This window comes from Euprymna scolopes, chromosome 46 (genome assembly GCF_053919585.1).
Source record: "Euprymna scolopes isolate OS-2025 chromosome 46, ASM5391958v1, whole genome shotgun sequence".
In the NCBI taxonomy this organism is placed as follows: domain Eukaryota; kingdom Metazoa; phylum Mollusca; class Cephalopoda; order Sepiida; family Sepiolidae; genus Euprymna; species Euprymna scolopes.
Window position 1 is genome coordinate 175,135,190 of NC_136527.1, and position 20,519 is coordinate 175,155,708.

The following is a 20,519-nucleotide window of genomic DNA, read 5'->3' on the forward strand; positions in this document are numbered from 1 at the left end:
CAGTACTCATGCTGGCAAGGACCTTTTCATAATCAACGGGTGGTGAACGCTCCTCTCCGATTGACATTATCTGGGATTCTTTCAAGAAGTTAAGCGAATTCCCCCAAGGCACTATACCCTTTGGGGTCTCCCAGGCAACACCATTCTGGCACCTTATCAGGCTTAAAGGGTGCAAAAACTGCAGCAGATCTACCCCCACTAGACCTTGAATAGGAAAAAGACGTCCCTTTCTGTCAAATTCAGCAGCTAATTGGAAATGGGCCTCTCTTAAATTCTTATATATTAAATCCATTCCATCTATTTGGGTCTTTAAATTAAAGGAGGAGTCAATGAGGACAGGCAAAGGTCTTTTGGTGCCAGGCACCATTTCCACCTGCAATAATACCTCACTTAAATTCTTTTTCTCCTCTCCCACGAATGTTTGTATTGTATATTGACGGTCATAACATGACTCTAAAGAAATATCTAATCCCTTCAGAATGCTTCTGGAAAAATAGGAACGTTGACTTCCAGAATCAAGTATACATTTACAAACATAACGTTTCTTGTTGCGATGTAGAACCACTTTATAGATAGGAAGGATAGATCTCTGTTGAGTGTCACAAGTCTGGAAATTGGTATTTACTTTAGTTTTCTCCGAAGAGGCTCTATCTTTAGGGCAAACTACAGTATAGTGCCGTTTCGAGCCACAATTAGCACAACCATATGCGAAGCCCTTTTTGTTACCGGGACATTTATCATATGAATGTTTTTCCGTAGCACAGGCAATACAAAGGCGCAATTCTTTGCACCTTGATAGTCTCTCTTCATATGTAGCAAACTTTTTTGCATAATTTCCCGTCGTGTCCGCCTGAAGAACAAAACTTACAAGTTGACATTGATAGTGGGGTGTCACCCCTAGAGGAAAAGTTATCTAAAGCTCTTTTTGGTGGGTAAGAGCCTGGAACAAATCGATCAGATCGAAACCTGCCATTGCCAGAAGGGGGTGAATACTCCTCCAATCTCACCAGATCCTTGATTAAATTCTTAGACAAGGAAACAATGTCATCAATTCCGGGATAACTATTTCCAGTTTTTCTCATTAATTCTCTCTTTAAAGAAACCGGTAGCCGGACAAACACAATATGACTTATTAAGCCGGTTCCAAAAAGTCCAACTAGTAGCTATTTTTCAGCTCCAGCAAAGCACACCTGATTTGGTTAAGATAAACTTTAACTTGAGAAAACTGGCTATCCACCTTTGGCCTGGATGCTACTAACTGCTGAAACATCTGATCCAAAATATTTGGTATATCCAAATATTCTCCCTCCAACAGCTGCAAAACCACAGGAAAATTAGCTTCTGTGGTGGAAAGGTGCTTCACCAAATGTAGAGCTTGACCCTTTAGGCAACTCTTCAACAAGCGAAACTTTGTCAACTCAGAGCGAAAGCCCTCAGCACAATTTCAGAAACCAGCCAAGAAATTTTTGAAGGCGAATCGATCATCAGATAGTTCTCCATCAAAGGTAGGAGCTTCCATATTAGCTCTAAATTCTGGGGCTATTTCACTCCCCAAACTCTCTTCTCGTCTATCTGTTCGACTCCCCTCAAACTTCTCACTTAACTCGTTTAATTTCTGGAAAGTGTTCTTCCTAAATCGGAAGGCATTATCCAACGAGTCATCATTAGTTTTAAGCTCCACACTCGGAGGACTGTCCAAGCATACAGCTGTCACCTCGTTTTCCAACTCGCCAAGGCGTTCCAGCCATCCCATTATCATTTCCCGGTGTTCTTGAAAAACTGCCATTGGCAAAGTAGCTTGATCATAGTTCTGTACTAATTTTATTTCTTAGCACAGCTTGCTGCTGTCGGCAGCTGTCTAACTCTAAGGAATCCATAAAAAGTAAAAAAAAAAAAAAAAAAAAAAATTAAAATAAATAAATAAATATTAAATAACTCCAGAAATTCTGGTTAAGCCAAACGAACCCAACACTGTTAGCGAGTATCGCAAAAACTGTTAAAAAACATGTGGCTAAATGATGGGAACTTAAAAGCGGCTCGGGCTCGAATTATCACTACAGACAAAAAAACTGAACCGTTGCAAACGCCAGTCAACAAAGCAACAAACAGAAAGAAAAAAAAATAATAAATAACGTTAGTTCTCTTACCTGGTCTTCAAAGTTGCGACGTTGCTGTTTTAGCGTCGCGGCTCGTTGTGCCTGATAACATTTATATCAATATTAAACGAGACCTTTCATAGGCCCAAGGAAACAAGTAAAGTGTTCTCCCATACAAATAAATTTGTGGAAATAACCTCTCAGTGGAAAAAATAAAATAAAAATAAAAAAGAATAAAACGAATCCCGGCCGAGATTCACTCTTTGTTTATTAGAGAAAAATAGTGTCTTTGGCCTTCCCAGAATTTGAATTTCGACGTTAGTCACATCAAAAGAAAATTTTAACATATTAGGTTGGCCAAAGGGTAGCAGGTAATAGATAAGGAATCGAAAAAATAAGAGACACATTGTTACTTCTGGCCTTCCCAAAATTAAATTCCGACGTTAGTCACATCAAAAGAAAATTTTAACATATTAGGTTGGCCAGAGGAAAACAGGAAATAGAGGATCGTAACATAATTCGTAAATTGTGTCCATGAGCCAGGATTACCGACGTGTTTGTTCCACCGTCTACTGGTTCCAACTGATCTATATATATACACAATCTCTACTCCTCCTGTCATTTACATGTGCTAATTACCCCTTCTACAAAGAAAATAGATAATCCTAACACCCCCCCCCGAATTGAGGTAAGGAAAATTCTTTCAATATAAGGTAAATAAAAGAGCGTTTGATCAAGTCACACGGCGAGCAGTAGATTGTAAAGTATTGATTTGTGTCCTTTTCTATTCTCTACCATATTCACACCCGGGAGCCGGTGCATCATTTTACAACATTAAACTACTTCTCTATCAAAGAAGGCGTTAATGCATGGGAGGATGGCACAGCCCATGACAAATAAAGCCTCTCTTGAACTAGCTACAATGATGATAACGCGCAAAACATGGATGAAATGAACAAACAAATTAGAAACAGGTACTACACTTTCATCGTTGTCCGTTTAATGCTGATTTTATGTAAAACAAGCAGACTAATAAGCAAGTTTAAGTCTGGAATAATGAGTGAAGGTCATCGCAAGTTTAACCGAATCAAGTTTGATAACAATAAGTTGCAAGTCCCATTACGTAATCATGACGTCATAGTTTAATTTCTTGGACCAAATCTATTTTTGTCATTTGACTGACTTCACTGTTTGTGCAATTCCTTCCTCTTATTGGATTTGTTTATGTGAAATATTTAGTTTTACAATTTTTAATATGAACATTATTTGGATTATTATTCGGAATACTGTTCTCATTTCGGACGTTTACAATAATTCGACTAATCAAAATAATAATGAAATGTTTTATCTAAAAAAAAAAAACCCTGATTCTTAAAGCTTCATATTTAAAAAAAAAAATGAATTGAATACGAAATATAAATTTACAATAGAAATACCTCAAAAGGTTTAAGAATGACAAATGTAATCTAAACTTTATAGGAAAACAATTCGGACATTTTTACACGAGGAACGAAATACTGATTTCACCGTGTTATTACGATGACCTTAAGTTCTTTGTTCTTTAGCAGTTGATTTTTTCTTTAAATAATTTCACGTTTAAATCGTGTTTTTCAACTTTTAATTTTGATTCTTTTATATTTTCATATATTTTATTTCTTAATGAATTGGACACACAAAACAAAAGTTGTATCAATTTACTAAAGAAATCATAACAAACAAAGTTTCTGTTTTGAACACAATAGAAAAAAAAACGACAATTTTCTCGTATTTAATTCCCTGAATAAAAGGTAAGTTTCTTTTTTTTTTTTATATATCATTTAACAACTTACAAATACTTTTAAATATTAAACTAATTTATTTTTTATTGCAATCCAATATAAAAGGTAAGTTATTTTTACGACTTTAAAACATCCGTTTGAATAACTTTTAGAAATAATCTGAAACAGAAAAGCAGTTTATTTTTTGCACCTCAGAATTTTTTTTTTTTAATGAATACGAAATATAAATTTACGATAGAAATACCCCAAAAGGTTTAAGAATTCACAAATATAATCTAAACTTTATAGGAAAACAATTCGGACATTTTTACACAAAATCTTAAAAATTTAAAATGGTTTATTTTTTTGCAATCCAATAAAAATATTGATTCCGCCATGCTTTATAACAAACTTGAATGAAAATATATGAATCTCCGATACTTGTACAGTTTAATCATTCATTAAAATATTGAAAAGAAGGTTATATTGTACGTATCCGTTTTGGACTGAAGATCTCCGAAAAAAAATTTCACTTAATTTGATCGAGTAGTTTTTTTTTTAAGTTTTTTTACAGCGGAAAAACACGTTTATTATGAGAGCGCGTTGAAGTCAGCCATTGTGAAATTTATTGAACACGCCACGGGGAGATAACTCTAGTTAAAGCACTGACATCCCCCACCCCATTTTTATTACTAGCTTTTCTTCCTAAACATCGAACCGTTTAGTCGGTATCATAACAAATTAGTTTTTCCCTGTAAAAAAAAAAAATAAATAAAAACACTGCTTGATGAAATTAAGTTAATTTTTTATTTATTTATTTGTTTTATTTATTTATTTTTTTTTTCTTTTTTTTTTTTTGAGAACTTCGTTCCATAACAGATCCATACAATTTAAACATTTTTCGATATTTTCATTTTTTAATGTCTTGGTTAAACTGTACAAGTACTGAATCTCCGATTAAAAAAAAAAAAAAATCTTCCGGTAAATATAAAGAATTACTCCCCCCTCGAAAATTCATTTAAAATTACCACTCACATAGGTTTTCGGGGTCACTGAAAACGAAATTAATGTTTAAAATGATGGCAAACGAGTAGATTCCAAGATATAAAGAAATGTTAGTTTAAAAAAAAAGTCGGTGATCACTTTCCTATATTAATTTAACGTAATTTTTTTTTTCAGGGGTGTGTGTGGGGGGGCGGGGGAAGACTTTCTTTCCACCCTCGGAAAATCCTTTAAAATTACCATTAACTTTTTAAATTCCAGGAAACAAGTAGTTTCCAAGATATGAAGAAATGCAGTCACTTTATGATCACCGTTTGTTTTGTTTTTTTTAACGGAGTAGGAGACTGCCGGTTTGTTTTTCGTTTTTTTTATTATATAAATTTGGCAGGAGGCGGTTGAAGGGCGGGGGGGTGTTGTGGCTCTGCCGCCTCTCACCAAATGCAAACAGAATTTTTGTAAAATATTAAACAGTTCTTCTGCTTGGTTAATGTCGGCGTGTTACTTACGTTAAAACGGTTAATTAAACTGCATAGAGTAATTCTTCGTATTGACCAATACTCCTTTAAAATATAGTATTTAATCTGACTATTAGATCTTTTTTGTCAAAAATGTGTTTATTTAAGTAAAACTTACGTGATTTCTAGTAAAATAATAATGTTTACCATAAACAAAATAATTTAAGTCAAAGTTGGTTTAAACTGTATTTTCGATATTTAATTTTTTTTTTATAATTTTTAAAAACGGTTTCCAATCTATCGTTTTCCGTTTTTTTTTAAATTTTTAAAAACATTTTTCAATCTATTTCCATGTGAATTGTAATGTTTTATTGGTGATAGTGCACTTACTGATCCGCCCTATTTTTTTTAGATCGTATTTCCAAGTTTAATGAAAGTTTTATGATGTGTTTTTTATTCAATTCTAAGGTTAAAGTATAAAATAGGTACAAAACACCCTCCCCTCCCCATGCTAAGAATGGCATTTTAAATAATAACGTTATTATTTCAGCACGGATCAATAAGTGCACTGGTACCATTTTATTCAATATTTAAGGTTATAGAATAGGCAACACTTTCTTTAATAAAGTTTACATAAAAATGAGCACCCATTTATTGACAATCATAAATTAACTAAAATTTAATGTAAAAAAAAAATTGGTAAATGTTTACAATCGAAGCCACCATAGTTTTAATCCTAAAAAAAATGAAAATCTACTTTTTGTTCGCAATTGCGTCTGAAAAGCCATAAAAAATATCACGACAAATAGAATAAAAAACAGATTATAAATATTTAAGACTTTGTTATATAAATTTAACATGAATTAAGCACCTACTTCCTGCTCACATTTCAATCAACTAGACATGTACTCGTTCGCAGTTTCAAATTTTTGTGGCGGTGAAAGGGAGAGGGAAATCCTTGTATCGATTTTTGTTTTTGATTTTACGAAGGTAGGATTAAAACCTACATGTTTTAAGCTATACTGTACTTCCACCTAAAAATTTATTTGTCAGAAAAAGTGATGCACGACATTTATCTGCGACTGTCTGGAAGAGCTTAAGCAAAGAAAATGTTTGTTGGAATGTTGATTCTTTTTATGCTTGAGGTAGCCATTACGTCCGACTCATTTGATTGGATAATTTGGATATAAAAAGTCACATGATCAGACTCGCTTCCCTAGCCCACTCAGATATCCCTGCTTGTCTCGCTTCCCTAGCCCACTCAGATAGCCATGCTAGTCTCACTTCTTATCCCACTCAGTTGAAAAACACCACATAATTAAAAAACTGGAATCTTATCAGCATTCAGATGACATTGTAGGTTCCATCATTTTCATTCCTGTTTTCTAGAACTCAACTGTCGCCATCTAGGCTGCCGGCCTTATAGTCTCTCATTCCAGTGTGTAGTCTCATTGATATGCAAATCACATTAAACCGCATTCCCCTGATACCTAAAGTTCACCTCATAAACCTATAACCAGGCTAGTTTCGCCTCCTAGCCATTAAAATATCCCTGCTAGTCCCACTTCCTCGCCCACTCAGATATTCCCGTTAATCTCACTTCCTAGCTCACTCAGAAATCCCTGCTAGTCTCGTTTCCTAACTCATTCAGATATCCCTGTTAGTAACGCTTCCAAGCCCATTCAAATATCCCTACTTTTTCTGATTCCAAGTCCACACAAATATCCCTGCTATTCGTGCTTCCTAGCCCACGATACTTGGCTAGACGCAGCTAGATACATGACGACTCCTCCTTAATATGACAAAACTGAATTACATTTCCAAAATTCTTCATTTTAAAACAAATTTAATTACTTCATTTAAGAGCTAAAACTTTTTTCAGCAGATACAAGCAAATTTCTTTTTTAAATTTCTCATTTAAAAACGACGACTTTTTTCATACAAGTTAACTGAATTGCATAGAAAGTTCTTTTAACAGCAACGACTTTTTTCTTCAAATACAACCAAATTTAAAATATGACCGAATTTCAGCATCACACACTCGAATTGCCATTGTAAGTTCTATAGAATATTTAATTTCCAAATTTTGACTTGCATGTGCAAATAACAAATTCTCTATAGTCCGACAAATAATCACAAGTCCGAGCTTCAAATGCATATTTCACTTCTTAAGAGCATCAATTTTTCCAAAGTCCAGCTTTTGAATATTCATATAAAATCCACAGCATGACTAATTTTCACTTTGACTTTTAAATGTGCATTTTTTTTATTATTACATTTTCACCCCAAACAAGGCACATTGCCACTTTGGTGTAGGGGGCTACTATCAGGGGAAACAACTACTGGGGTACTATGTAGGAATTTGGGCAGCAAGATGTTGGTTCACGTTGCACTTGAACTTCTGCATGTCAGTACAGTTGGGGAAGCAGTGACCTGGAATGGAATTCCAAAGTCTCGCGGTTCTGGGGAAGAAACTTCCGGAGTAGAAAGATCTTTTACATCTAGGGATCTCTACAGTGTGGGGGTGGGATTTTGCAGCTTGTCAGGTCTGTCGAGGGTGTTCACGTCGTGAGGGCACAACTGCTTGCAGTTCATCAGAGCATTCAACATTAAAATACTTGTAGAACAGGCAGAGGGATGCAACGTTTCGTCGATGGGACAAAGGCTGAAGCTTAGATGCCAGTTTAGGGCCTATCAGATTTGCGCCTCTCTTTTGAACCCTGTCAAGGAGCAAGAGACTAGTAGCCGATGCACCAGCCCAAATATGACAGCAATACTCCATACATGGGCGAATGGTTGTCTTATAGAGGTACAGGATACTTTCGGGTGTTAGTAGTTTTCTAGCACGGTAGAGAGAGCCCACCTTCCTTGCAGCGGCCCTGGCAATGCCCTCGATGTAATTGTTTCAACGAATGTTTCCTGTGATTTAACATTGAACCAAATAATCTACTTGTCTGAAAAAGTGATGGACGACATTTATCTGTAAAGAAAATGTTTATGGCAATGTTGATCTTATTATGCTTGAGGTAGCCATTACGTTCGACTCATTCGATTGGATAACTTGGGTATAATAAGTCACATGGTCGGACTGAAGGTGTGGTTAATCATTCCGAAGTTGTGATTAGTGAAAATTAAATGTTTTCTAACATCACCAGACCAATGACGTTATACGTTTTGTGTTACCTACGACACAAGTCGCAACAATCCCTTGTGGCAGACTTAAAATAACTGATGCTCTATAGTGGACAAAATACGACATAATTCTAAAAAACTGGAATCTTATCTGCATTGTAAGTTCTATAGAATATTTAATTTTCAAATTTTGACTTGCATGTGCAAATAAAAATATCTCTATAGTCCGACAAATAATCACAAGTCCGAGATTTGAATGCATATTTCACTTCTCAATAGCATCAATTTTATTCCAAAGTCCAAATTTTGAATACGTATATTAAATTCACAGCATAACACATTTTCACTTTGACTTTTAAATTTGTATTTAACATTCAACAGAATATTTTTAAATACGTTTATTATATTATGACAATAAAAAAATCCAACGAATTTGCACTTTGACTTTTAAATTTGTATTTAACATTTAACCAAATATTTTTTTAAATATGTTTGTTGTATGATGACAATAAAAAATTCCAACGTATTTTTTCTTTGGATTTAAAATATGACTTTTAACATTCAACCGAATAATTTTTTAAATACGTTTGTTGTATGATGACAACAAAAAAATCCAACGAATTTTTACTTTGACTTTTAAATTTGCATTTAACATTCAACTAAATAATTTTTTAAATACGTTTGTTGTATGATGACAATAAAAATATCCAACACATTTTCATTTTTAATTTTAAATGTGCGTTTAATATTCAACTGAATAATTTTTTAAATACGTTTGTTGTATGATGATAATAAAAATATCCAACAAATTTTCATTTTGAATTTTAAATGTGCATTTAACATTCAACCGAATAATTTTTTAAATAAGTTTGTTGTATGATGACAATAAAAAAATCAACAAATTTTCACTTTGAATTTTTAATTGTGTATTAATTTGTTAGATGAAAGTACAGAAAAGTTAACATGAAGACTCTAATTCCCAACAACGTAAAAACCGCATCCTTTGTTTATTAATTTCTTAGATAAAAGTACAGAATAGTTAACATGTAGACTCTGATCTCCCAACAGCGTAACAAACGTTTTGTTTATAAAAAATGATTGTAAAAAGCTGCAATCGATATGCTACTCTTATATCACTATCAGCCGGTCACTGAGGTGTATGACCGACAGACGTGTTATAATAAATGTCGTAAAGTGGTCTCGGGGAGACGTAAAGGTGGGCCAGTCATTAGGGTATTTGTATCAAGAAAAGCATACCTGATATGTTGAATGTGCTGTGTTGCTCCCTTTTCTCCCAGGAAACGTCTTGACCTCTTCACCCTTGGTGACGTTCTGACTGGAATTTACAAAATATGTAATACAAAAACTTTTACAATTAAAAACTGGACAATAGGCTTTTCAAAGCTAACTAACCTAACTAGTATAAAGGGAGGCGGTGCTCTCCCCATTTATGGAGAGACAGAATACGCGTCTTCACTTCATGGTGGTCGTGCAGGAAAGAGACAGAAAGATATCAAGGGAATTATGGGAAGGGATTTCTTTGTATCTATATACATATCAATATATCTCTCTCTATATATATATCAATATATATATATTAATATATGTATATCAACATATATATGTATATCAATATATATATGTATATCAATATATATATATATATCAATATATATATATATATATATCAATATATATATATATGTATATCAACATATATATATGTATATCAATATATATATATATATGTATATCAATCTCTCTCTCTCTCTCTCTCTCTCTCTATATATATATATATATATATATATATATATATATATATATATATATGTGTGTGTGTGTGTTTCCTATGTTTTCACTATGATGAATATCATAAAATTCTAGGTGTAACTGTTTCTAAAGTATATGTTAAAAAACACCTGTATCGACTCTTTCTGTGTCAAATTATAAAACATGCAATAATTTTCTTCTGTGTATCATATTAAGATTTGAGTAAACAAGATTTGATAAAAAAAAAACAATATATAAACGATGATACTAAAATATTGAAATTCATTTATTTCTTTTATTTACAGATGTTCCTGTTTGATGATTGTTATAGAAAATTTTTGATATGAACGACAACACATATATGTATGCGAATATGTATATATATCATTATATATTATTACATTTTCATGGATCAGTATGTTTTACTATAGAAAATTATTAATATAAAAGACAACACATATATGTATGCGAATACTACTATTAAAAATAATTATTGGAAATAGTGTAGAAAATCACACACACCTTGAAGATAATATTCACATATGCGGTATATGTGCTTAATGTTCAAACGAATGAAAAGCTATAAACAAGATAATCACAATTCACAGAAAAGTATGCGGTTTTTGAAAAGAAAATATTGTACAATATACGATTCCATTAAATAGCTTTTCCACAGGTAAAAAAAAATATTGTATTCTTGTGAAGGAGAATATTTTCGAAATAATGCTAAAGTGAAATTCTGTAATATTCATAACAGAATACATAATATTGAACCGGGATAAAGTTTAGTAAAACATGCAAGTACATAGTGAGAAAAGGCCACATTCTTGTGAAGTGTGTGGATATTCTTGTTCTAGAAAATCAGATTTAGTGATACATATGAGAACTCACACTGGCGAAAAACCACATTCTTGTGAAGTGTGTGGGTATTCTTGTTCTCAAAAATATTCTTTAGTGAAACATATGAGAACTCACACTGGGCAAAAGCCACATTCTTGTGAAGTGTGTGGATATTCTTGTTCCAGAAAATCACATTTAGTGACACATATAAGAACTCACACTGGTGAAAAGCCACATTCTTGTGAAGTGTGTGGATATTCTTGTTCTAACAAATCAGCCTTAGTGACACATATGAGAACTCACACAGGGGAAAAAGCACATGCTTGTGAAGTGTGTGGCTATGCTTGTTCTATAAAATCATATTTAGTTGCACATATGAGGACTCACACTGGCGAAAAACCACATTCTTGTGAAGTGTGTGGCTATTCTTGTTCTACAAAATCAAATTTAGTGATACATATGAGAACTCACACTGGCGAAAAACCACATTCTTGTGAAGTGTGTGGATATTGTTGTTCTCAAAAATATTCTTTAGTGACACATATGAGAACTCACACTGGGGAAAAGCCACATTCTTGTGAAGTGTGTGGATATGCTTGTTCTAGAAAATCACATTTAGTGACACATATTAGAACTCACACTGGAGAAAAACCACATGCTTGTGAAGTGTGTGGATATTCTTGTTCTCAAAAATCAAATTTAGTGACACATATGAGAACTCACACTGGAGAAAAAGGACCTAAAAAATGATCTAAAAACGACATGGTCTCTGAAAGAAATAAACATTATACCGTTGTGATAGGAGCAACTGGGTTAATAAAAAAGAATCTTCATAAATACTTAGAAGCAATCCCTGGAAGACCAAGCTGTAACGAAATACAAATAGCAGCCATAAAGGGAACAGCATCTATTCTTAAAAGAGCCCTCGGATATAAATTTAAATCATAACAGAATCAAGTGTTAGCTCCAGGAGGGAGCCCCTTGATCTCTTAATACTTACTGAAGTAAAATAAATAAAAAAAGAGAAAAGCCACATTCTTGTGAAGTTTGTGGATATTCTTGTTCTCAAAAATCACATTTAGTGACACATATGAGAAATCACACTGGGGAGAGATCTTGAATGCCTACTGGAGATAACTTAAATGCCTACTGGAGAGAACTTGAATGCCTACTAGACACTATCCTCGAGTGTCTAAGGTCTCTCTGTACAGGGGTTTGTCAGAACAATCTTGCATGAGGATGCTTTTTCCATAGAAGTAAACTCTGACCAAATATTCAAAATCACATTTCGTATTCGCAGCCCAAATAAGATCTCCTTACTATGGCCACTCCACAGCTTTTCCGAGGAACGGTGCAAGTAATATTACCTCAAGTAATAGCACGAAGCTGGATACTCCACCAGACTAGATAAGTGCTTGTCCTGGAATCCAGTAAGACCAAGAGACCAACATGAAAGATATACTACAACGTATAAAAATGGTTAATTTGGGAGAGGAAAATTATGTTCTCAATTCTTTACTAACTCAGTGCTTGAGAGATAAAGAACTTAAATGGAGCATTCGAATATCTATGTATCTCATATAGAGTTCAAGTGTTAGCCCCTGGTTGTGGGCCTCTTGATTTCTGAGAACTTCGTCTGAAGTAAAATAAAACAAAAGGGAAAATGTGTTGATATGCTTTTTCTAGAAAATCAGGTTTAGTGACACATATGAGAACTTCTCACTGGAGAAAAACCACATTCTTGTGAAGTGTGTGGATATGCTTGTTCTAGAAAATCAGATTTAGTGACACATATAAGAATACACACCGGGGAAAAAACACATTCTTGTGAAGTGTGTGGATATGCTTGTTCTAGAAAATCAGATTTAGTGACACATATAAGAATTCACACCGGGGAAAAACATTCTTGTGAAGTGTGTGGATATGCTTGTTCTAGAAAATCAGATTTAGTGACACATATAAGAATTCACACCGGGGAAAAACCACATTCTTGTGAAGTGTGTGGATATTCTTGCTTTAAAAAATCAATGTTATTTGTGCATATGAGAACTCACAGTACAGGACCGTAAAAATGATCTTAAAATGACATGATCTCGTAAACAAATATACATTATACCGGTTGTGATAGGAGCAACTAGCTTAATAAAAAAAAATCTTCAGAAATACTTAGAAGCAATCCTTGGAAGACCAAGCTGTAACGAAATACAAATAGCAGCCATAAAGGGAGCAGCATCTAATCTTAAAAGAGCCCTCGGATATATATATATATATATATATATATATATATATAACAAATATGAGACTGATGTGTGGATATTCTTCTGAAATATGCAAGTCAGTGAAACATGAGAACTTACACTGAGTAAAAACCATTGTCATCTAAAGTGTATGACTATTTTAGTTCTGCACAATTCACATTTAGTGACACGTATGAGCACTTACACTGGAGACATAATTGGCCAAACATTTTGGACACGATTGTCTTACAAATAAGACAGAATCTCTGCTACAAAAATTGCTCCAAAATGGCAAAAAATATATCATAAACTTTCATTGCATGCATCTTAAGGAGTGGGCCAACAGATACCAGAAAGGATAGTTTGAAGTAAGTCTATTGTGTTACTATTTTTGATCGTACTATTAGTCGTTCTAGTTCACCCCCACCCTGCTATGGCCGGGATTTAATTTGTCACACATGGAGGCACTCACAAGTAAATGAGAACCACAGTTCACTTCCTATTCCTTCGACCTCTTTTGCTCCGGACAGCCATGGGATGAGCACATATTTTCTGCTTCCCTGTAAACGACGGGGCCACCCCCATTTCTGCCAACACTAGTTAGGATTATCTACGTAGTTCACTGTAATCATTTTAATAGTTTACGTAATAATTGCTCTTAATTCTTTTTGTAAAATATAGTAATATATTTGTGTATAGAAATTAAAAAAAGTATCTCTCATATGTATTAAAATTGTGTCTTGTCGTGTTATGTCTGCCTTAAATATTGAGATGGTGTGACAGCATCAAGACTCCTATCATTTTGATATCATGTTACAAGCTACCGTTTCGAGGAAATTTAATATGAGTGTAGGTCGCTCATGTTATTGGCCGGCCGATAGTGTCACTATGACAAAACAATCTTTACAGCTATACGGTGCTATAAAACCTGACATGGTGATATGCGGCATTATATATATATATATATATATATATATATCGGTATTTTTTCAGGTCAACAAAGGCGAGTAAGCATACCTGATTGGTCCTAGAATTTCAGTTTGGCTTTAAATTTTTGTTGTAAATTCACGTAGTTCATTTGTCAGTTACAAAAGAAGTCGATCATCCCCAGCAAAGTCCTGACGTCTGATCCAAAACAAATAATTTTTTAAAATATTTTGAGATAAAGTTTTATTTTTTTGCGTATTCATTTATTTTCTGACTTTTGTCTGAAAATGGGAGACAAGAAAAGATCACAAAAATTCAATTTCAAAGATTATAAATTCCGACCTTGATCGCCCTTCGGGGATAATGGCGCAATGGATAAAGGCAGTAAATTTCTTCGATTCCAAGTCAGCTTTGCCTGAAGATATCGGTTTCAGTCATACTCAAGAAAGCCAGAGGATTAATGGACAAACAACAGCTATGGAAAGTAGGAATTACTGTGGAATCATTTAGAGAACTTCCGGTCGCGGTTCATCACCTGAAAGAGGATGAGTTGACCAAAACAACAATTACTATGGATTCATTTAGAGAACTTCTGATCGCGCTTCATCACCTGAAAGAGGATGAGTTGACCGAAACAACAATTATGCACATGAAAACAAAAGTGTGTAAAAAATGTATGAAATTTCATGTGAAATGATTAAAAAAAATATAATTTTCTTCGTTTCAATCTATTTTTTTTTTCATTTGACTTCACTGTTTTGTAAAATTCCTTTCCCTTATTTTACTTATGTAAAATAATCAGTTTATGTAAAATATTCAGTTTATGTAAAATAATCAGTTTATGTAAAAAATATTTTGTAAACATGTTGTAAACACTGTTTTTTTAAATAAAAAATAATATTTCTATTATTTTTTAAACAACATTGATAGTTTATTTTGGAAGTATATTCCATAAAATAAATAAACAACCCACTTTAAAAAGAGAAATTACGAGGTTTTAAATTTTATTCGCAGTTTTCTGTTGGGGGTGTCAAAAATTCCTCCAAATTTCTGATATATGTAGAGATTCTTATAGGATTTTCATCATTACTATATATATATATATATATATATATATATATATATATATATATATATATATATAAATATATACATATATGTATATATATACATATATATATGCATATATATATACATGTATATATATACATGTATATATACATATATATATACATATATATATACATATATATACATATATATATATATATACATACATATATATATACATATATATACATACATATACATATATATATACATATATATACATATATATACATATATATATACATATATATACATATATATATACATAAGTATATACATAAATATATGCACATATATATACATATATATATACACATATATATATATACATATATATATATACATATATAGACACATATATATACATATATACATACACATATATACATATATATATATACATATATATGCATACATATATATATATGCATGCATACATATACATATATATTCACGTATATATACATATATATATACATATATATATATATATATATATATATATATATATATATATATATATATATATCAGTATGTTTTTCAGGTCAAAGGGGACGAGTGAGCATACCTGAAGGGTTCTAGAATTTCAGTGTGACTTTCAATTTTTGTTGTTTATTCACGTTGTTCATTTGTCAGAGTTACATATTTTGAAGTGACTCGTAAACCACACAAGTCGATCATACCCAGCAAGGTTCTGATTTCTGATAGATTTTTCAGGTCGAGTAATCCAACGACTGCTTTTTGTTAAGTTTGTGATTTGCTGATGATTTCCTTAGCGAAGATTTGTCGGATGAAATTGAATGACATTTTGTTTTATGCACATTTGTTGTCATTGAATGTGAAATCTTTTTCGCAAATTTGTTGGAATATTGCATGGAGTTTTTCTGCTCTGATTTAAAACAAAGGATTATTTTATATTTCGAGATAAGAATTTATATTTTGCGTAATTATTTTTTGCGAATTTTTTTGTCTGAAAATGGGAGACCAGAAAACATCACAAAATTAAATTTAAAAGATTATAAATTCCGAGTTCTATAATTTCAGTGTGACTGTCAATTTTTGTTGTTAATTCACCTAGTTCATTTGTAGAGTTGAGTAGTTTGAAATGACTTGTGCACCAGACAAGTCAATCATCCCCAGTAAGGTTCCGTAGAAGGCCAGAGGAATAGTAGGCCGAAACATGGTAAAAAATCAACTATGGAAAGCAGGAATTACTGTGGATAGAGTTACAAAATTCATAATTCATATCCGGTCGCGCTTAATCACCTGAAAAAGGCCAGAGGATTATTCGGCCGAAACAAACCCTATGCACATGATAACAAAAGTCTGTAAAAAAATAAATTATCTAACTTCATCGGAAATGATTCAAAAGTATATTTTTTTCTTTGTTTAAATCTTTTTTTTTTCATTTGACTGACTTCACTGTTTTTTATAATTCCTTCCTCTTATTGGAGTTGTTTATATAAAATATTCAGTTTATGCGAAATATTCAGTTTATGTAAAAAAAAATCAGTTTAAGTGAAATGTTTAGATTTGAAATTTTTTATATGAAAATTATTTGAATTCTTTTGACTACTGTTTGAAATGTTGTCAATGCCCTCAAAATAGTGTGAGGGGAGAAGGAAAAATAGAACATAATACATTCTCATTTAAGGGGCAGGTAACTCTTTTGGGAGTTATGTCCCTTTGGTTGCAACATTACATTATTCTTATCTTGGATGTTTACATTAGTTCGACTAATCCAAATAATTATGAAATGTTCAGTCTTAAAAAATAAACCTTTTTTATCTCCATATATTTTATTTATTAATGAATTGGACACACATAAGAGAATTGTAACGTGCATCCAGGAGATAAGCGCCCGCGTGTTTGCATGTTGTGTGGGTACGTGGGAGAGACGGGTGAGGGGGAAAAGACTTACCTCGAGACCAGCTCAGCATTACCGACCAAAAATAGAAAAGAAAGACCAAGATGGCGGCCGCCGTCTTTTGTAAATTATGATGTCTCGCAAAGTCACACGAATTCTCGGAATATGCAAATTTAGCCGGCCTAGAACGACGATAAAAGCGGGTGAGGGAAAAGACGTGAGGAGCGACGATTGAGTTGGCTGGGGAATCGTGTGCCGTGTGAGGATATTTTACCGTTGTTGGAATCCGTGCAGAACCGGTGTAAAAGGATTATTGAATTGCTGCAACATTTATAACATCTTTTCCTGAACTTACCGTGTTAAAGAGAGAGTCGGGCGCCATCTTGAATTTTTCCTTACACATTTCTGTTACAAGAATTTTTCTTAATAAATCGTAATAAGACATTGACAAATGTAATCTAAACCTGATAGGAAAAAAAAGCAAGATTGGAGATTAGGTGGCAAAATACTCTTGATTTCTATATCACATAAAACGAACGAAACTCTGTTATCACCGTTATGTTACTTTGCCAAGAATATATAAATAATGACATCGGTATTTCGGAAGTTTCCAATTTTAAATAAGCAGAACGGTTTTTTCAAAATTAGACAGGAAAACAAATTTTATTTAAAAAAAAAAGAATAAATACTTTATTTATTTTAAACAATATATATACAGAACAATTTTTTAATTTTAAACTATTTTAAAAGAAAAACATTTTTTTATTTATTTTAAACAATATATATACAGAACTATTTTTTTTTAATTTAAAATATTTTAAAAAGACAAAAACATTTTATTCATTTTAAATAAAACTTTTTAAAATTTTAAACAATAAGAATAGAACTTTTTATAATTAAAAAAAATAGAAGCCTTTTTTAATGTTTTACAATATAAATAGAACTTTTATCATTTCAAACGATAGTACTTTTAGCAGATTTGCCGTTTAGTTGTACAAATAACATGTAATCACTAAAAGGGACTTGTTTGGTAGACACCGATAATATCGCTTAATGTAAGCAGACGTTTTTAGGGAAGGTAATTTGAAGAACACAACACAAAATAACAACAAAAATCTGTTTAACAATTTAAAATATTTATTTGTAACAGAACAGGTCGGACTGCGATAAAGGAAGAAGTCAGTACGGTGTCGTCCCCAGCTTATAGCAGTTATCTCCAGTGGTGGCCGTCGATGCTATTGCAAGATATCCAGAGAAGAGGGGTTTCTTGGCTGAAGATCCGATCCTGACTGACTGACGTTCCCTCAAGACTTTTTATGAAGCAGATGAATCGATGCACTCTCTTAGCTGATAGGTCAGTCAGTGGCGGAAAAACTCAGGGGGAGGCATTGATTCATTAGAGAAGATAGTTCTCTGTAACAGCAACATCAACCCCTGCTTAGGCGGAAATAAGAGAGAGAGAGAGAGAGAGAGAGAGAGAGAGGAAACAAGAGAAATAGTATAATCACTTTATAATTTTTTTATGTGAAAACATTTTCTTGCTGTTTTTTTTTCTTACTTTTATTTTTGTTTGAAAGAAAATCCAAGCAGAAATTGGACATAGGCATATTATATATGCAGAGTCTTACATAATTTCTTTGGGCAATGTACTCTACGACCACTGCATGTGATGTTTACATAATTGTCTTTGGGTGGAGTACTCACTTCAGGTATATGTGTATTTTGATGATGTGTCTAAGTAAGGGGATGTGAGGCTCGTGTGTTTTTGTGTTCAGAAAGCCTTTTTTTCTCTGTCAAGAGAGCCAGTTTCTCTTTTACCACTAATATCTAGAGTGAAAAGTTTATAAGTACGTGAAAGCACGTAAAAAAGTAAAGTTAGAGGGGCTTTCACGACGTCCTTTCTGAGAAAAACGTGAGTCGAAAATGAGATATCTTTTGGGACCGATGATCTGATGGTTTGTTCCCTAGTGTGCATCGGTGAGATCTTACTAAAATAAGCTCACAGTCTGTCAACATACACAGCTGAATTGATTGTTGTTAATGTTATCGAGGTCAGTATTTGACCTAACAACGATAGAGGTACTCCATAGACAAATTCGGCTGGAGAGTATCCCAGGTCCTCCTTGATTAATGCACGAAAGCCAAGAAGGACAACTGGTACACATTCGCTCCATCACTGTTGGTCAGGCTAACCCAACACGCTGCTTTCAATTGGCGATGACAGCTTTGTAATAGCTCGTTGTCCGAATATCGCTGGTAAATTGTGAAACAAAGATCAACATGGCGCGTTTCGTAGAGAGAATATTTGTCTGGCTTAGAACACTGTGTTTGTAAGCAGACAGTAATTAGTGTAGATTACAAATCGACGGCTCTCGAGTGAATGTTGGAAGTGTTTCATTGGGAGGTACATTGCGAGGAGTTCATGGCTAAACGTTCTGTAACATTGTTCTGCCAGTTTCAGTTGAGGAAGTGAAGTAGATGGTTGAAAGTCTTGTATAGCCTTCACCTTTTCTGGTAACGAAGATATACTCTCTGGGCTGATAATGTGGCTCATGAAAACTAGTGACGAAGCACCGAAAACACATTTACCAGGGTTAATCCTCACCTGTTATGACGTTAAATGGACTGGTCTCACTTCCTCTGCCAACAAGCATTTTATCAGAAAACTGACCCAATTTCATTTGTATACATGTGTAGTGGAAGATGAGATCTCGTGAGATTCCACGAGACTACACCTTATAAATCCATGGCTGCCATCTTTAATTTCTCTTTCTCTCAGATCCCATCCGAAGGTAAGTTGTATGACCGCACGACACACACGCGGGGTCGCTTTCCTCTTTGATTATTACATTCAACTTTTTACTCCCCCTGGTCTCCAGAACACACATTTGGCATGGTGGACGTGGTCGTTTGTTGCCGGCACTCCTACGAAGGGGGACTGGCTTGACTACTTCATCTTCATTGGAGATCTCAGAAGATGTGTCGGAACCATTAGCATCAGCTTTAGGGCGTACAGTCATACCATCAGGCTGGACTTCTTCATCTCCATCAGAGCTCTCAGATGGGGTGCTGGAACTATCGGCGTCAGGGATGGGGTTCACAGTTGTACCATCGCGGGAAATAAGACTGATCCACAGGTCATCGTTGGACGATTAACCATCACTGCTACTCGCCAACAGGTTCGTATTCAGGGCAGGCCGGATATCCTTCACATGGTGTGGAGTACCATTGACTAGCACGGCTTGCTCACTGATAATGCCAGTGATTAGCCCTCTTTTAAAGCTGCTGGTGCATTGATTATTGAAAGGCTTCACCCAAACAGTGTC

General features: G+C 33.6%; 1 long non-coding RNA gene across 1 annotated transcript; it reads left to right on the forward strand.

The window, feature by feature from the left end:
- The first annotated feature begins 3,578 nt into the window (after positions 1–3,578).
- On the forward strand, positions 3,579–12,162 carry LOC145270484 (uncharacterized). The gene is made up of 2 exons (XR_013865389.1): positions 3,579–3,883; positions 10,518–12,162. It is a non-coding gene; the product is annotated as an uncharacterized LOC145270484 (long non-coding RNA).
- The last annotated feature ends 8,357 nt before the right edge of the window (positions 12,163–20,519 follow it).